The 7,633-nt window shown below is 38.5% G+C and overlaps 1 protein-coding gene across 1 annotated transcript in view; it reads right to left on the minus strand.

Moving 5' to 3' along the window:
- The window catches only part of LOC114032013 (dyslexia-associated protein KIAA0319-like), a gene marked incomplete at its 3' end in the record, with an annotated part of 81,235 nt that overhangs the window by 57,716 nt on the left and 15,886 nt on the right, over positions 1-7,633 (minus strand). The gene's annotated exons all lie outside the window — the stretch shown is intronic.

Consider the following 7,633-nt stretch of genomic DNA (forward strand, 5'->3'; position numbering starts at 1 on the left):
TACAATTTTAAAAGTCTAGAGACAATGTTCTAGACATATAATAGTTTGAGTAAAGGAACCAAGGCAGGAAAGTTGGGACATGTCTCACACAGTATGATATTCTCTTTGTGAGGATTTTGTGTGATGGTAGTCCCTGGGAGATAAATAGGTGTCTACTATTGGCAAGACAAACAATATAACCTATCTTTGAAAAGATCACAGTTCAGTCTCCAAGCAGACCATTTTCACAGGAAGATTTGATCTCTTCACTACCATAAATTCTATCTCTAATACTAACTAGACATCCCGCCAACTCGTCCTTTCTTAATATTCACTGTTTCTTATGGCTCAATAATAGTCACACACTACAATCCACTTAGTCATTCCCTAATGGATGGCCCTCTATTTTGTTTCTAGTTCTTTGCTACTACAAAAAGTGCTGACTCAATTCTGACTCCAGTCTCAACACTCTATCTACTGTGCCACCTACTTGCCAAAAGCAGACTGGTCCATTAGGAAATTATCTGAAGGTCATTAAAAAAAAAAAAAAAGGCTAACCATTCATTATCACTCAAAAACTGCCATGAAGCATGGTGCCCAGTGACTCCTTTACATTTGGCGGGGGAAGTTATTTTTGTCCTCCATCTTAGTAATAGAGTTGTTTACATTGAAAAGTCCAATTGGTAGGGTCACCTGTCACAAGTGATCATGTACCAAAACTATAAATCACAGAATCTTGAGATTGGGAAGGGATCTCAGGAACTATCTAGGTGAATAAATACCTATACCATAATCCCTTCACAACATGTTTCCCAAGTTTACCAGCTATGGCTTATGCTGACTTTTATGCTGACAAGGGGTCATCCAACTTCTGTTTGAAGATTCCTAGGAAAAGGTAAACCACTGCCTACAGAGACAATCCATTTGACTTTTGCATAGCTCTGATTGCTAGGAAAGTTTTTGGCATCAAGTTTGAACTTGCCACTTAGTGACTTCTAGTCACCTCTCCTAGTTCTGCCTTGTTTTACCAAGCAAGTTAAGTCTAACCCATGTTCCATGTGACAGCCCCTAAGATACTTGAAGATACCCACCCCCCAAAAAAATTCTCCTCAGAACTAAACATGTCCAGCTAGTACCTTCAACCAGTCCTTTTCTGGCATTCTCTAGTCCCCTCATCATTCTGGCTACCTACCCCAGGATGCACTCCAGATTCTCAATGTCCTTTCTAAAATATGGAACTCACAAATGAATGCAATAACAGTCTAGGTGTGATTTGACTACAACAAAGTACACTATGTTCTGGACACACTGCCACTCTTAATGCTGGTACGATCACATTAGCTTTCTTAGTTTTTATGTCATATTGTTGACTCATATTGAGTTTGCAGTTCACTAAAATTCCCAGATCCTCTTAAACTTTGAATCTGATCTTTTTAATCCAAAGTAGGACTTCATATTTATTCGTATTAAATTCCATCTTTCTACTTCCAATTCATCATTCTAGCCTGTTGAGGTTTCTTTGGATCTTGACTCTGTCAACCTCCCCAGTTTTGAGTAGTCTGCAAATTTGATGAGCATGCCATATTGCATAAATTTGATAAACATGCTTACCATCCAAAACATTCATAAAAGTAACCACAGCAAACAGGCAAACACAGGTTCCTGGGACGTACCACTAGAAGAATTATTTCAAATTCACGGTTACCTGTTAATGAGTATGCTTTTTTGAGTATTATCAGCCTACCTAACTGTACTAGCATCTAGACTGCATCCGTCCATCTTTTCCACAAGAATAGAGGACAGCATGAGAGGTGTGACTATATAACCACTTTTGGTAATATTGAAGATCATGGAAAATGTCAGAAGTACATATGATTCAAGAAGGCAAGTAGAAACAGAGACAGAGACAGAAAGAGACTATACAAGTAGAAGGTGGAGGAAGAACAGTTATACAGAAGTTCTTCCCAAAAAGTTTTGTGGGCTTTGGTGGATGGTAAGACCAATAGGAGATGAGGAACCCAAAAAAACTGATGTGATCTAGGGCTACATTAGGAAGGGCATGTATAGCTTCCAGAAATAGGAAGGTAAGAATCCCACTATGCTCTGCCCTCATCAGACTTCATCTGGAGTACTTTGTTCAGGTCTGGACACCACAATTTAAGAAGAATATTGATAAGTTGGAGTGTATCAAAAGGAGTGCAGCCAGAATGGCAAAAGGCCTTGATTCCATGACATATGAGGATAAGCTGAAGGACCTGGGCATGTTTAAGACAAGATAACTGTCATGTCAAGAAGAGATTATATTTGTTCTGTTTGGTATTTGTGTCTAGTGGTAGCTATCTCGAGGGCAGGAGGGGGGGAGAGAAAAAACTGGATAACTTTATTATATATGATAACTTTATTATATATTTAAAAGGAATAGCAAGTTGTACATAACTGATTTGCAGTTTCATGAGCAATCGCATTTTTTATTATAATATGTCATGGAAATGCTTATTTTATTCCATAAATTTAAAGTAAATAAAAACTGTTTAAAAAGATAAAAAGATTGTGTCTGGGTTGGATTAGATGAATACTAAAGCCTCTTCAAACTCTCAACTTCTGTGATTGTGTCATAATGAGGATCAAATATAACAGAAAAGATAGTTTAGTAATCCTAAGCCAAGTAAATAAGCTCTATTTGAGGGCCTGGGTTTGGGTGGAGTGATCAAGCTGAATTTGCTCCTGAAATTGGCAGCAAAGGGAGGTGGGGATAGAATAATTACATCCTCATTTTCCCAACAGGAAGAGTATTTTACCAACTACTTATCATTTCAACATTGGCTTTATCAACATTTCTTGGTTCTTAGGAAGGTGACCAAAGTCAGTAGACATCCTTTAGCTAGGGTTAACAATCAGACGGATGTGCACAGTCACTGATTATATCCTCTGGTTGGTTTTTATATTGTCATGCTTATTTTTCTTATTTTCTTTTCTTGTGCTCATGTATTCATCTTTGAATATCTGTTTTTACAACTGAATTTTTAAAATTTAATTTGTTTTAATGTGACCAAAGTTATCTACAATTCCTTCCTTCCCGAAGAAGCATGAAAGATTCAGGATTGAATATAGCTCACTCAACTTGGTTGACAATTCAAGCCAGTTTTCTCTCAGAATCCTGAGTCAATACCTAGGCAGTACAACATTCATTTACGTGAACTTTTAATATAATTAGGAAAAATTTAATAGTAAGGGAAGGAAGAAAAGCAAACACTATCATGAGAGTAAAAACTGTAACAAAAGATATGTCATATGGTGATTGTGAAAGACATTTTTCCTTTTTTTCCTTTTCTTTTTTTTTCTTTTTTTTGCTAGGCAATGGGATTAAGTGACTTACCCAGGGTCACACTGCTAGTAAGTATTATGTGTCTGAGGCTGGATTTGAACTCAGGTCATCCTGACTCCAAGGCTGGTGCTCTATCCACTGAGCCACCTAGCTGCCCCACAAACCCCGAAATGATAGTCAGAGTCAGCTGTCCTCCATTCACTTGGTTCAAAGTAGTACCAAAATAACTAATCTACAAAACTTACAAAACTGTGATATGGGATAAAGAAAAGTGGTCATCAAAGTGTGAAATAACTGATGGCAAGAGATTCCTTTTACAACTTAATAGCAAAGAAAAACAATCACATTTAGGTAGTACTTCAAGGAATAGAAAGCATTTTCTGTCCCTCATTTGGTTTCCTCAGAAGAGGATGGATTGATAAAAAATGATCTCTATCTCCAAAGAGAACCAATAAACTGAGTGCAGATTGAAACATACTTTTCAAACTTTCTTTAGTTTTCTTGGGGGGGGGTATTTCTTTTTCTGTAACATGGCTAATATGGAAATGTGTTTTGCATGACTTCACATGTATAATTGATATCATACTGCTGGCCCTCTCAAGGGCTGGGCTAGGGACAGAATTTGGAACTCAAAATTTTACAAAATGAATGGTAAAAATGTTTTATTATATTTGGGAAATATTTAACTAATTAAATGAAAATATTTTTTAAAAGAAGGGGATGGAGGAAAAGACAAAAACCAGTGAGCTTACGCTATCATGGTTCCTAGAATACCTTCTCCCTCCAACCTCACCCCAACTCCTCCTGTTGAATTCTTACAAATTGCTGCAAGAACCAGTTTAAATGCCACCCCCTCAAGCCTTCTTGATCCTTTCAGTCACAAGTGATCTTCCCTTCTTAGGAACTTAGTAACACTGCTTGTTAATCTTTTATGCAGTTCTCAAGTTCTATTTTTTTTTTATTACTTATTTCTCAGTTTTTCATACCTCTAACCCAGGGGTGGGGAACCTGTGGCCTAGAAGCCACATGTGACCTTCTAGGTCCTCAGGTGCAGCCTTTTGACTGTCCAAGTTTTACAGAACAAATCCTTTTATTAAGGGGATTTGTTCTGTGATGTTTGGATTCAAAGGGCTGCACTTGAGGGCTTAGAGGCTGCAGGTTTCCCACCCCTGTTCTGTGTCCCAATACCCCTAATGAGTAAAATGAGGAGATTGGACAAGAGTGCCCCTTCTAACTCTAAATCAATGTTCCTAAATACTCAAATGGAATGTCGATTTCATCAATGTTTATGGTTCCACTTAAAGATGCAGGTCACAACCTAACCATGTCACACATTTTAGACAACTCTTTTCTATGCTTTCCTATAAGGGAGGCAGCTAAGTGACTCCTGGAGTGGACCTGGAGTTAGGAAGATGAGTTCAAATGTTGCCTCAGACACTTGTAGCTGTATGATCTTGGGTAAATTACTTAATCTCTGTTTGCCTCAATTTCCTCAAGTGTAAAATGGGGACAGCACCTACCTTGTAGAATTGTTGTGAGGATAAAATGAGTTAATGTTTGTCAAGTGTTTAGCACAGTGCTTGGCACTTAGCAGGGGCTGTTATCATCAGCAGCAGCAGCAGCAGCTCACCATGAAGGGTCTACCCAACATAGTACAGATCTTCCTCATTTTCTTTTGACAAAATAATAACCGCTGGGCACATGTGATTATTGGCTGATTATCAGTTGTTCCTCACTCTCCATACAAGAATCCCATCTTCTTTAACTATCACACATTTCTTTGGTGACCTCCTTCACTCTGTGTCTCCTTCATGATTCCTTGTTGTAATGTGTCACAGCCTATTCAAGCTCACCATCCCCCTCTCCATTGCCCTTTGGGTCGTCCTCATGATGAAAGAATTTCAGTTCTTCAGCATGCGGTGTGCCCCATGACTCACAGTCATACAACAGCATCAGAAGGCCAATATTTAAAAAGATAGTCCTTTATTTCAAGGAGAAGCTTGAGATCATAAAAATAACCTTGCCATTTCCCAACGGCAATGAAATTCAGTCTCCACCTTTTGCTAGTTCAATGCCATGACCATCAGCATTTGTCCAATATATTTATACTGATGAGCCAACTCTTTAGATTGTCTAAGTGCTTTGTTGTTGCTGTTCAGTCATTTCAGTTGTGTCCAACTCTTTGTGACCCAATTTGGGGTTTTCTTAGAGCAGTTTGCCATTTCTTTCTCCAGCTCATTTTGCAGAAGAGGAAGCTAAGGCAAACAGGGTTAAGTGGCTTGCCCAGGGTCACAAAGCAATAAGTGTCTGAAGCTAGATTTGAAGTCAGGAAGATGAGTCTTTCTGACTCCAGGCCTGACATTCTATCTACTGCAGCACCTAGCTGTTTGTCCAATTGCTAATAGTATTATTCCCTGATTTACAGTGATAGGTTAAGTGATTTGACCAAAATCATATAGCTAATTAGTGGAAGAGGATCAGAAACAATGTAGGACAAAACATTTTGTCAAGTCTCAGGGAAAAAAAAACCAACAAACGTACATAGTCATTACAATGATATAAATGAAAAGACCACTAAAAGAAAGGCTGAACTATAAGTATTTGAAAAATCAACAATGGTCTTAGTGAATATATAATTAAACAAGCCTTTCTCCTCTAAGAAGGGGTGGGGAGTGGCAAGAGAGAGAGAGAGAGAGTCAATTAAGGCAGATTATCTCTAACGTTGTCAGATATGATTGTCTCTAGGTTTTTGGGTTTTTTCTCCTAAACTTTTTTTTTTTTTTACAAGGGAGAGTTCAATTGGGAAAGAAGGAGGGAGTACATTATATCTAGAAATGACTGATGGAAAATCAGAAAACAAAACAAAAATAAAACTTATTTTTAAAAAACTCAGTTGAATTGGTAAACAAAAACTAAAACAAAAATTTTAAAAGGCAGATTAAATACTGAAATGTAAGCTGATTTATAAAAAACTGCTATCTTTCTATGACCAAGATGAACAATTTGGTTTTTCAGTCTTAAATTTAAAACTGCATGAGGACTGAAAAATTGTCATTAGGGTTAAATTTACCTGACTTTTGTTCATATGGCCCAGATCTGTAGCCTCATTTTATTTCTGGGCTTCTGTATTCAATGAGTTCCATTTCATATGAACAGAATTTCCAGGCTACTCTGAAAGTCAATTATTTTTCAGAGCAGTTGACAGCTTTCATCTCAGCTGGGGTCAAAAGTATGAAACAAAATCCCCTCTTTGGCAGCCAGAATCCCATGTGTTTTGCTTGCTGCTTCCTAACCACCTTGGGTTTTGGGAAGTTCTGGCCAGAACTATCCAGCAGAGACCTGGACAAGTGACTACCTCTTGGGAAAAATACATGACTCACATTTCTCTGTCTTTGTCTCTTTCTCTGTATTTCCACTTAATTTTTTTCTTCTCTGACAGTCATTGCCACTCAGTGTTACCAGCAAACATAGGTTAGAAGAACAGAAAATACACTGAGATTCCTCCAGGGAGCTTAGTCCAAGGCCACAACAAGCAAATGCTGGTTGCACAGATTTTGTTTTTCCAGTTGTAGAAACCATTGTTGGTTTCTGGAATGAGCAGTGACGAAGGCCTCAGAAAGCTAGAAAGTCAGATGCTTGACATTGTCACTGCTGCTGGGCCTGGAATGTGAACTCAGTGGGAGGGTGGCAGTGAAAAAGACAGTGCCAAGGCTTTGCATTTAAGGAAAAGCATTCAACGTTAAAGCAACTTAATACCGTATGTCTTTGGTAAAGGCTATCTCCTCGTTGAATTTTGGTCATAGCTCTTTGTTAGTGTGCTCATTCTCTAGGCACATGCCCAACCCAAGGACTAAACCTTGAAGTCAGAACTATGTGTTACTGCTTCTATTCAGCAATTAGTATCCTCCAAAAAGGACAGAGAGGGGGCAAAGAGAAAAAAACAGTAAGGAGAGAGGGAGTGCTTAGGATACTTCCCAGGCCTAGAATCCCTTGGTCTTCCCTCCAACTCCACCTTTTGAAACCTATCCTTCAGGACTCAGCCCAGTAGAACCAGGAGAACAAAGCTGACAATAATGCAAAGGAAACAACTCAGAAAGATTTAAGAACTCTGATCAATGGAACGACCAATCACAGTGCCAGAAAATGAATGATAAAGCATGTTTCGCACCTCTTGGCCAAGAAGAGATGGACCAGAAGTACAGACGAGACATACATTTTCAGAGATGGTCAAGCCAACGTGGTGAATTGGTTTGCTTGATTACACTTTGTTAGAAGAGAGGGCTTCTATTGGGGAAGTTGTAGGGGCAATGAGTAGGTTGTAATCCTGAT

This window comes from Vombatus ursinus, unplaced genomic scaffold (genome assembly GCF_900497805.2).
Source record: "Vombatus ursinus unplaced genomic scaffold, bare-nosed wombat genome assembly UNPS02015392.1, whole genome shotgun sequence".
Taxonomy (NCBI): domain Eukaryota; kingdom Metazoa; phylum Chordata; class Mammalia; order Diprotodontia; family Vombatidae; genus Vombatus; species Vombatus ursinus.